General features: G+C 38.0%; 1 long non-coding RNA gene across 1 annotated transcript in view; it reads left to right on the top strand.

Moving 5' to 3' along the window:
• LOC121673929 overlaps positions 1-12,129 on the top strand; it is a 57,205-nt gene that overhangs the window by 9,959 nt on the left and 35,117 nt on the right. Inside the window, exon 2 of the long non-coding RNA XR_006019362.1 lies at positions 6,188-6,260. This is a non-coding gene — a long non-coding RNA (uncharacterized LOC121673929). The remainder of the gene's footprint in view (positions 1-6,187; positions 6,261-12,129) is intronic.

The raw sequence follows: 12,129 nt of genomic DNA, 5'->3' as shown, positions 1-12,129 counted from the left end.
TATCCTAAAGAAATTAATAGAAAGGATCTGAAACTCCTTAGCTGAATTTTATGGAGGTTTCCAATAGAGAGTTTCAGGGATTTAAAGCCATTTAGAATGTTGATATGGGCATGGATCTGATTCTAATGTGATTTTCAACTCCTTATGAAAGAATGTAAGAAAGCACACCTTGACAAGCCAACAGCTGGTTCAGCCCAGTGCTCTGTCCCCAGGCACCACAATTGCCACTGCTGGCTAGGGAAATCCCAAAAAATGTGGCAGAATCTGGCAATCCAGTCCCATCCACAATGATTGGATTAGGGCTATTAGAGGGTACACCTTCACTTAATCCATTTAGCATCCCTTTATGGACCTGTGGTCCATGATAAAACAGCCAGATTTAAAGCCCCTTAAAAAACCATAAATCCTCTGGGGGAAACCCTGGCAAGCTCCTTTAGTCTGTTATCACTGTTGGGTGCTGCTTTAATCCAGGAGCTGCAGTCGCAGTGTGCAGCCGGAGCAGAGCACGACGGCGATAGCGCTGTCATGTGAATGAGCTGTCCCAGCACTGCACAGCCTGCTCTTTACTGTGCACAGAGACACATCAATACTGAATATAGTGTGTTAGCAAAACAGAATGGAAATCTTTCAGGTGAAGAATGGCTTCACTGATTGCTTTGCTCTACCAGAATGGGGTGTGTTTTCAGGCATTCTGATAAATGTGTGCTATTTTTCAGCCATTCAGTGTGAAGTGCTGTAGGTTTCATATAAACTTTTATTGCTCACCACAGGCATGGAAGGATTGATTACATTGTTTGGGGATTTCCTAACTTCTGAGGCTGCCTTTTTAGTCAGCCTTAATACAGTGTAAGTAGGGAACAAAATGCTACTGTGCTACGCAGTAGCCTGCTTTCTACCTTTGCATTTTTAGGATCAGGCCTTCTGGTTTGGAATGGGGTAGACAACACCCAGCCTCATCCACATGATTTCTGACCATCTCCAATGCCTGAATGCAGCTGGATTGCTAGTGATGACTATGATGATGTCTTGCAACTATAGGAACAAGGGACAGAATTTAAGGATTATTTCATTTTATTACTTATACTTTGGTCAAACTGTGATCATTTCTGAAAAGAGAGCGAAAGACTGACCTTGGAGTTGGGGTGCTGTCAGTGTCTGAAATGTACAAGACAATTTTGGTGAGTCTATGCTGAAATTTCCTTCCTGTGGGGAAATCAAGAGCAGCTGATAACTTTTTTGAGGCAAACAGCTTAATATGCTCAAGTGGGGACTCCTCTGAGTGGGGCACATTCATGCTGAGCCCTAACTGCTAACTTTTAGTGAATTTATAATATACCTTAGGGTTTCTGAATCAGTTACCAGAGATATCACCTTCTCTCCAATTCTGACTTAATGAACTAATCATGTTTCACCCATTCCCTTTTGCATTTTCAGACCTCAAGCTTACTAGAACTCAGTTTTACCAGTTCTCAGGTCACATATTCAACTGAGAATTTTGTTTTTCTGTATAATAATTTTTACTTTATCTGTGGGGACAAACATAGAAACCCCAAACTTTTATCATTATATAAATTTCTTTTGATTTTTAGTAGGACTAGCTATAGCCCTCACAAAGCCATCAGCCTGGATTTCAACTACATCAGACCCTGAATATACTCAAATTGTACTGTAGTTTCATGTAGGATTCTTCTCACCAGTATTTATTAGCTATGCAGCACTCTAGTATATTCTTGATTACTGGGCAAATGTCAGAAATATCTCCGTAAAAAGGAATGTTGCATTTGTTGGCAAAAATCTAGCAAAAGGAGACTGGTGCCCTAGGCATTATGAAAAATACAGGCTTTCGATAAATAAATAATTCAATTCAATTAAAACAAATGTCTGTCCTGATGTACCATAGTTTCTAATTTCTTTAATAAGCATTCTTGGGAGGTGTTTATCAGAAGTGATCCTCAAAAAAATCCCAAAGGAAGGTTCTGTCAGAAAGCAGAAGTTGTGATGTCACTTTACTTTTCTGCCAGGGAGAGTGGTGTAAAGCTCCAAGACAATTCCAGCTCAGAATAAGCTTGCAGAGTTGATGCTATGTATGGAAATGTGAGCTTGGACTACTGGTACACACAGGATCCTCTCTCCTGGAAACGCCCTGCTCAGAGAGACACAGTGGACAAGGAACAAGATAAGGAGCTAGGGAAATATGCAAATCCTGTGCTACTGTGTCTACTGATGGCCTTAGCCATGTGCAAAGACAGTGATGCACTGAAGTTGTTTGTAGCAGCCTTGGCTAGCTCTGCACACTCCCAGACTCCCACCAGGGAAGCCACAGACACAGCCCAGTAGACACAACACAGCCAACTGGCTGTGCAACTGTCTATTTAGGTCTCTGAGCCTAATATTTCCTACTGGCTAGTTGCCTCTGGAGGTTTAGCAACAGCCTCTGTGCACAGATATGGGGATAGAGTTTATGCTCTATCTGCTGGCCTGAGAACAGAATTTTCCTCATACATTCCTGGCATCTTTATCACCTTCCAACCTAATACTGTACCCTAACTTAATCCAAAAAACAGGGTGACTCAACAGACTTGCATTAAAAACCCCTGAGGGAGGTTCACCATTCTGTTTTTCTGCCTGAATAGATATGTGGGAGGGTAACAATGTGTTGAAAAGTGAGAACATTTAGGCACAGAATCTTCCCAAGAGTGAGTGCTCACACTGCCTACCAAAGCAGCTTGAGGGCAGAATCTGGCCCTTAAATATTGTCAGATATCTGGGCAAACACAAACAGTTTAGCTGAAACTGCCTCCATTTCTCTTGCTCAGAAAGACTTCAGTTGACAATATCAATTTTTGAAGGTAAAGCCTGGGTGAGTGATCAGATCCTTACCCTTCCTTTCCTCTGAAGGGAGATTTGTAGTCTCACTTGAAACCAGCCATCAACTCAAACTGAGATTTGCAGGGTACAAACCAGACTTATGCTGATGCCCCAAAACTCAGATCTTGATCTGGGTTTGAAATGGTGAGACTGACAGTGGAGTAAGAAGCCACCTAATCCAAACCCACATAAATCTATATATCTCCCTTTTTAAAAAAAACTTATCAATACACCACATTGATTTCAGCTTATACAAATTCTTTAGAAAATTTTCATGATAGATTAATTTGACTTTGTCTCATTATTATTTACTCTTCACATGCTGTATCACACAGGTGTGTGATATTTTCTACAGAAATTCTTCACAGAGCTCTAAAGGAGAGTTCATCTGTACAGTGCACAGTATGCTACAGCCAGCAAAAGGGGAAAGGAAGAGAGAAAGGAAGCAGAGATGCAGAGAAATTGGTGCTATTTCTTGCCATACAGAGTTGCCAAGTACTTTTAATTTACATAAATGACTTAATGATGATTGTATGATATTTAAAATTACTGCCACCCACCACAGATGCCTTAAAACTTTTATCAATATGTCACTTTTACTATCTATTTGATTGTAAAAATGCAGAGATCATTGGGGAAAACATAGCTTGTTGCCAGTCCCTAAAACCCAACTCTGTGACCCTTCTGGATTAAAATAAAAAAAAAAGTAGCAACAAAGATTCTTCTACTAGTATCAACACGATTTACATTTACATGAACAAATAAGCTGTTTCACACAATGGAAACAAATAATAAACTAGGACAAGAACTGTGACCAGCCTGGGACCTATTAAAGACCCCTCTAGACCTGGCAGGAATCTGCTTTTTCTATCTCAGGGACAATCTCCCTGTCACCCCTCCAAGTCTAATTACCTTTTTAAATTCATATCTAGAACCACAGGCTGCCTCATGGGATTAAGCATAGTATGCTTTGCAAATTGAAAATAAGATAGCTGTTAGGAATATATACTTGCCTCTATGATTACAGCAACAAACAATGGCAAAACACTAATTTACATCTATTATAACAGTGAAAAAAAGCTCAGGATTTCCTTTGTGTTATAGGCAAGAGATAAATCTGCAAAGGTGAGATTCTAAGAGGTGTAGGCTCTAATGAGGGAGATTGTCTTGCAGAGCAGGTAACTGGCAGGATGACATCAACTCAAAGTTATGAGGATTCAGTATATCATTAAATTTATTTACCATAAAATGGATTGAGCTTTTTTTTAATAGCAAAACTATTCATAAGGAGAGGAAGTTTATATATATCTGTGGGTTGGAAGGCATTTGTATGGGGTGAAACAGTGCAGAGCAGTGGCAACAGAAATCCAGTCATGCCTGGATCTAGGATTTTTAAAGGTGCTTTATCTAGTAGAAATGAATACAGCATTTACAAATTGAAAATAACTCTGTAAACTCAGATAAGATTGTCTTGGTAATATTTTACCAAGGAAGCAGTTCACCACTGCTTACTTTCAATTAGCCATCTAAATCATAGCCTATACAAAAAGCAATCCCTGCTGCCTTGCAGTAATAAAAAAGAAAAAAAAAAAAAAAGAAAAGAAAAGAAAGTTAGACTAGTTCCTAAGAGTTTTGATTCATGTTGCTGAATATAGATCTGTAATCTTCTCCTTGGAGCCTATAGTTTAATGTAACTGCTTGAAAGTACTTCCCTTCTGCTGCTGGCAAAGATATTTTTTTTTCTGAAATGAATGGTGATACATTATAGATAAACCTTCACGATTAATTTTGTTTTGACTTGAACTTCTGAATAAGAATATAAGCTCCAAAGCAGTTTCTCCCCAGATAGTAACCATGCTGTTATTTTTGGATCGTATTGTAGTAGACATTTAGAGAAGCCTAAATTTAGAATGAAAAAAATAATTTGATTGTCATCAAAAGTTTTAGCTGTAAGATTAAAGGTGGCTTTTTTAAAAAATTATTTTTATTAGTTATCTGCAATGAATAACAGATAGGCAAGTTCTTTGGAAACAGTATTCAACTTCACTGGCTTCACTGGTCTACAAAATCCACAGAACTAAAAGTCTTGGAGGGCTGATTGGTCAAACTCACAGGTTCAATTTGCATCTACACCTTTTCAGTGGTTTGCTGGTAGTGTGCTGGTAAATTTGAAGAGCCAAGCAGGATGGCATAGGAGCCCTTGCTGTGACAGTGACTTTGTGAGGGTCCAATACTGCATGAAAATGAGAATTTAGACAATTTCAATAATGTGAAGAGACAGTTAAGAGACTGAAGAATAGCCAGAGTTGTTGTAAATCACTACATGTAGCATTTTTGCAGTAGCTAAATCTGATTCATGAATTTGTCTGAAAATTAGTTTCCCTTCCTTCTCTCTGACTGTTTTTTAACTAAAATAACTATTCTTTATTTTTGCCCAGTTCTTCAATTTCTATTGTAGGTTTTTTTCCTCATTTCTGTTGAAAAGCATTTAACCCTGCTGTACGGGCTGAAAACTGTCTTGAACCTGTCACCTGTTGTGGTTTTTTTCTTCTTTAGTAGTTCTGGGAGAAGTTTTAAAACAGGTGGAATACCCAGATCGTCTGAATTACCAGCAAAGCTCCACCAATTTCACCAACAAAGAGGAATTTTTTTAATTTAAAAAAATATTAAAATTAAAAATTACCTGTGTGCTATTATACAGTATCTACAACATACTGTATATAAAGGCTTTTGGAAAGCTGGGTGCCATGAAATGCACCTGAATGATTTTACTTGCCTTCATAAAAGGATGAATGGTGCTTGTACCTCCCTGAAAGCTGTTAGCCCCAGGCAGGAAAGGAGTTTTTCACTCTCCATCATTGTCTTCTGTTTAATGAGTGATTTACTACCAGCTAAGCACATGCCCAGTGTTTTAAAGCTGGTGGAGTGTCCCATTGAAATCAAGAGGTTTGATATATGCTGGGATTACTCCTTGCTGAAGAGTGAGGTTGATGTTTCACTGCCTTGCTGAAGAAAGATCTGATTATTGAAGACTAATTTGATCAGCAATTTGGTCACTTAAGACAGTGAAACAGGGAAACAGTGCTTGGGGGGTTTTTTGCATTATTTTTTTTTTACCTAAGAGATTCAAAATTTACAGTAATGAATTGGATATTTTATCCTTAAACAAAAGTAAATTTTACATAAACCTTCAGAAAATTTCAGATATTAAGAAGCACAAATCCACAAACTCCAAATTTCTCCTCCATCTGTAGATTATTTTGGCCTACCTGCATCATTTTGTTGTATGACTTCACTGAAACTCCATCTATATCTGCAGGTGAATCCACTGCTCAGATTATGGCAATAGTTTCTCCTCCTGCAAAGAAGCTGGAAACATCTCAAAAATTGCTGTGAGTACTACCTGAAGTGTATCTTTGCTTGCTGACCACTGGGCATTTTCAGCCACAGGCATTGATCACAACCAGCCTCAGGGTCAGCTGTGTGGTGCAGGGCTTCATCGGATCCTAACACAAAATAACTCCTGTTAGCTACCTCTATGGCTCACATGGTGCACAGGACCATTGTACAAAAGCAGAGACAGGCAGGGAGAACCCATATGAAAATGCAGTGAGAATTTATTTTACAAAGAATTTTTGTAAGCCTCATGACAAACAGAAGCCCATGGGCTGCTGTAAATAGTCCACCACAGATGTTCACTTGGAGGATACACAGACCTAATTCCTAAAGCAAAGTTGTTTAAAAAGGGAGAGGAACTAAAAGTGAGAAGCTGAGCCAGACTATTGCATTGATAATATTTTTGCTTATTTTTTGGATGTGATTTCAGCTTTACTTTTTGTCTTTTTTTTTAAGAACAGCCATTCATATTGCAGTGAAATAGAAGTCGAATATCCTACATATGCCATAAGCTGAGCTATAGCACAGCCATCCAGCTGTGATCTTTTCTGTACCTGAGCAACATCTCAACAAAATCCCATGTGTATTATATGTGTATATATGGACAGATTTGTACCAACTCTGCATTGTTACACTTGACTTGCTCTTTTTTTTAATTATGTAAAAAAATCACATTAAGCTGAATCTAATTACTGCAATGTATATTAGAAGCAGGGCACCATCAAAATTTTATTTAAATTAATCAGGTTTTGATTTAAGATATTAAATTCAAATTAATCATGTAAAAATGGAAATGATCCTTGACGTGCTTCCAGCTGTGACTTCAGTCTGTTTTCTCGTGTGAGTCACTTTCGGGATGTCTTGGGGGGAACATTACGAAAATTCACGCCGGTGCTATTTCAATTAGAGTTATTTAGCAGGACAGATGTAAAGAATACGGTATAATTAAGAAGGAGCTGATGACATGGCTACAGACTTTCAGGATCAAAAAAAAAAACCTGCTAGTGAAAATTGACTACTGGTCATGTAGTCCAAGTTCAAATATGCTGGGGTTAAGCACTCATTAATGATGGAATGAGGTCTTTAGATAGACCGTTGAACTCTTCCTCTGGAGCAATCTGCAGAATTCTGCCCTGGAAATAACTTTGAAGCTTCATTAGCAAGCAGATGATACCTGATAACATCATTTTAAAATTCTTAAAATAATTTTCCTCCCCTTGGTGCCTAATCCTTTCTGGCCAGATAACTTCAAAGGCCTTCAGAAAAACCTAGAAGTGGCATATAATCGCCAATATAAAAGAGGCATTACACATATATGTACATGTATACACTCAAAACATTGTTAAAATCATGATGAATACAAGCTGCCAGGAATACTAAAATTTCTTCCAGCATTGTTAGTCTGTGCTACCTGCATGCTTCCTGACTGAAACCACAAAGAGGATGGGGGCTTTCCCACACAGATTCCTGACTTAGTACTTATTTATATCTCTTTATACCATCAGTATTTCTACTGTGAAAAGTGATGTGCACATTGTTTTTCTTATTCAAGAATAGGGCAACACAAACATTTTTTCTTATGTGCTGTAATAGTATACAGCATAAACTTGGGAAATATTTTACAAATTCTTTCACCTGAAATTAAATCTCCCAGGTAAAGCTCTCAGACTTTTCAACATGAAAAAAGATCAGAGAGACGACATCCGTTCCTTCTTGTACTTACAGATCTCCTGAAAATATGTGTATTTAAACATGCTTCTTATGGTTGCTATCCAGGGCTCTCAGTATCTGTTCCCTCCTACTGAGTAATAGTAAAAGCCAAGTTAAATTTAAAAAATGCACAGTACATACTGTACACCCATAATTCTAGATTAAATATTGATTTCCATGGTGTTTTTTCCACGGATTTTGCAATCTTTCTCTTCCCTCACCAATGTCCCATTGACACTTCCCTCTGCAAAGCAGCATACAACTGAAAATATTTTCTACAACTAAAACACTGCTTTTAACTAAAAGAAAAAAATATAGTGTATGAGAATAAAATAATCCAAATATCTAGCTCTGTATATCTGGCAGCATCTTTCAGAAGCAGATTCCAGAATCTGTAGAAGCCTTATTTGCTGTTTTAGGGCTGCCATACGCTTCAGCAAGGAGCTGTACCCAAAGGAGGAGCGATGCACCAGACCAAGCATGCCTGGCTATCCACAGAGGATTGGCAGTAAACAGCATATTACACTTACCACAGCTTACCTATTATGCAGATTTCAAGGCAGGAAACTGCCTGCAAAACAAGTATACAGTGAGCATAAACTTTTTTGTTATTGTGGTAGTTGATGGTGTTGTTGTTACAGCAGGAGAAATTATATGATTCATTGATGGTTTCTGCTTCCTACTCATAAGATATAAACCTACATAATGATTGTTCTTTAATAGTATTTAAAGATATTTTTAAACAAACTGTGTGGGAGTTTAAGATAATAATGGTTTCAGTTTTTCAGGAAGCACTTTTTGGAAAAGTGTATGACTATTTTAATATTAAAAATGGTTCCTCATAAGAAACAAGAATGCTGTAAGTAATTTGCAAGAAAGAGTATGATAAAAATATGCTCAATTTATTCACTTTTCCACTTAAAATTTATTTTTTCTTTCGGCATAACAGCTGGAAAGAACAATCTTTTTTTCCATAGGCTAGGCTGTTGCTTGAATGACTGAAATGCATTTTCCCAGGAGAGATGCACAGGTTCATTTCCCATCTGGGTATTTTTCCCCCCTCCTGTTTCCACCTCCCCTCCTCCAGGACCAAAGCAGATTGGTAATGAACCATAGGTTTCCACTGATATAACTCCATACACACCTAAGACATATGTCAAACACAACAGTGCTCTGTGTGAAGTACAGATCAGCCCAAAGATGTCTGTGGTCCTCTTTCTCAGTCCTTCCTCTAGGCCTGTGTGAGTGGGCTCTAGTAACCACATTTGTAGGATGAAGACACATGGACTTCAGACTGATATCTGGTCATCTAGGAGCTGGGGTTAATCACCTCAGGAGGGAGAGCACAGATTCCTGTAGAGTTCCTGAGGGAAGAGAGTTGGGTGGGGGAGCACATAGATGGTGTGAGATGAGAACAGGAACAGTCCTCAGGGCAGTGGAGTCTCTCTCCTTACCAGGGGAATGGCCTTGTCCACATGGTAAATATCATGTCCTCTCCAAGGCCACCGCAGTCACTGAGCTGTTGAACCCATGGCATTTGCCAGTGAAATGTGGAGAGGGCTAAAAACCCAAATTGTGGGGAAGCTTTATTTTAATGAAGTAGAAGCTGAAACTCTGAACTGGGACTTCATGTGATGATGCTCAATCCACAGATTTTTTGCACAGTCCTGGTGCTATTCCATAACTTTTCTCAGTTCACTCTATGTGGAATAATGGCCACAGGATGAATATGCCTTTCTTATCTCTTTCCAGTCTGGTTAGACTGCAAGCTCTTTGTGTCAGTGAAGGACTATGCATTTCTCAGGGCATTGTGTACCAAGGCTTAGTTAAACCTAAAACCAATAAGGTATGCAAATAATATTGGTAATAAACACTAGTATTTCTGTATCATCTCAAAATTATCATGCTCTAACATTTTTATAGAACCTCTATCACATATGAGGACTTTCTCAATCAAAGAGCATTTCATTGACTTGTTCACAGCCTTAATATCAATCTGTGAGAGGGCATGGTTCAGATCTATTAATTTGTGATGTTTCCTCTTAATTTTGAAACACTATCAGTATATCTTGGTTTAGTATATTTGTATTTAATTTATTTGCCTTACCCAAAATGTATAAGCTGTTGGCTATTTCTCATTGGTTTATAACTACAGTGAGACAGATACAATATAAAGCTATGAGGTGTCACGGGACTCTGGAATTGACATGAAGACTGGTTAGTATGTATGAAAACTGTGTATGGAAATTCTGACTTTTGCAGCTGGAGCCTTCATTCTGTGGATGAGTTGAGGTGTTTCTCTCCAGAGGCCATTGACACAGGCACTTGGGCTGACTCAGCAGGAAAATCTGGTACTTTGGGAAAATTCTCTTGAGAAAAAGAGGTGTTACAAAGGTGAAACCAATATTTTTACCAGTCCAGCCCCTTTTGGAAAGCAATTTTGTGCAGCACAATAACATTTGGGTCCTGTAGTCAGTGCTTTCATTCCTTCTAAGGCAAGAAAGAAACTACACATAATATATTACAGAGCAGAGATGCTAATTTTAAAAGTGATTTTCCAGGCAACTGAGCATGTCCCATGGGTTCCACCTGCAAGCTGAATGTTTATGTTTAACTTTGGAAAAATCTTTTTCAGGCTACTGAGAGATGAATATGGCTGTGTAAATGTATTTTAGAGGCCCTGCAAAGCTCCCCCTCACTAAGTGATTAAAGCCATTTTCAGAGGAGAGGTAATCACTGCCCAGCTGTGAGCACACCGTACACCAGTGGAAGAGCCTGGGTGTGTCATCTCAAAGCAAGCAGTGGGCTAAGGACACTGGGAGAAATTTGCATGTTCAGCACACCTCAGCCAGCTCTGTACAGAAAACAGTACAGTACTTAAACCACCCAAAATTCTGAGCTTGGCTGTTAATTAAAAAATCAGGTCCCTGATTCTGAGCCACTCTGCTCTAAGAAGCAGTAAATATTGACACAGAGTAGAAGTCAATGCTGCGAGCCTTTCATTGTGGACAGCTAAACAGGCAGTGTAGTCAATTTTCCAAGTTGCATCAGGAATCATGCCATCTTTGGTGTTGTTATTAACACCTGTAGGATTTAAAGAAAAAAACCTTCTTTATTTTATTTTAGCAATATGTGCATTTATAGCTCTTCTGTTTGCCAAGTACAGTTTGAAAAAAATGAACGTTTAAAAGTTCAGTCGATTTTATTTTAAAGCAAATATTTAAGATGGGCTTTAAAATATTGTGATTTCTACACCAACTTCACATTATTTTGGGAGCTGATTCTGGATTTTTGGATATTGATGGCAGTCAATTTGGACACAAAATCAGAATGCAGTTCACATCCTTAACTAGGTGAGTGAGTGAGGTATTGGATAAATTTGAAATTGTAATTGGATGCCTTAGATCTGCATCTAATTCATGTAACTTATGATAAATATAAATTAATAAATGACCATGCTACATTTCTATGCACATGAAAAGCAAAAATCTGCAACCTATAGGATATTCTTCTGACCCAGAGGAAAGTAAAAATTCTAAACTAACATAATTCTGTAATCCTCTCTTTCATGAACACAGTCAAAGTACAGAACTACACAGGATTTAGTTCTGATATTGAGCTTTTTCAGACTAGAAGATTCCCAAAGTCTGCTCAATGTAATGTTAGTACAGACAATAATTCAGATGAGTTTTTAGTAAGTTTCTCCTGTTTTGATGCTACTTCAGCTTTTGGACCCTGATAGCAGGTAATTATGGAAACACTTCTAATTTCTCACTGTAGGGTAGAGAAGTGTTTGAAATTCACACTCTTCTAAGTCAACTTTGATTGGAGGTAAGGTAATCATTTGAGGCTGAACAATGCATTAAAGAACCTTGGCAAAAATGAGATGCCCTCTAGACAAGAAAAGGGAAGTTTGGCTGAAGGTGTTCAAACAGGTCCATGAAGACAGGTGTTTGTATCTGTGCAGAGAAGTTTTTAGAATTAGAGATACAGTCCAAAATCAGAAATCTGTATTAATTTGTCCTCCAGATTAGAAGTCACAAGGAATCTTCTTATTTATCTTTAGAATAATAAAAAAAAAAGTTGATCTGGAATAGGTTCTTGTCAGTTTTAAAGTACAAAAACCATAATCTGTGATTTTTAAAAATCAACTTA

This window comes from Corvus kubaryi, unplaced genomic scaffold, assembly GCF_017639235.1.
Source record: "Corvus kubaryi isolate FWS band 111438036 unplaced genomic scaffold, C.kubaryi_AGA036_p1.0 66, whole genome shotgun sequence".
Taxonomy (NCBI): Eukaryota; Metazoa; Chordata; class Aves; order Passeriformes; family Corvidae; genus Corvus; species Corvus kubaryi.
This window is presented reverse-complemented; position numbering and strand designations above follow the sequence as displayed.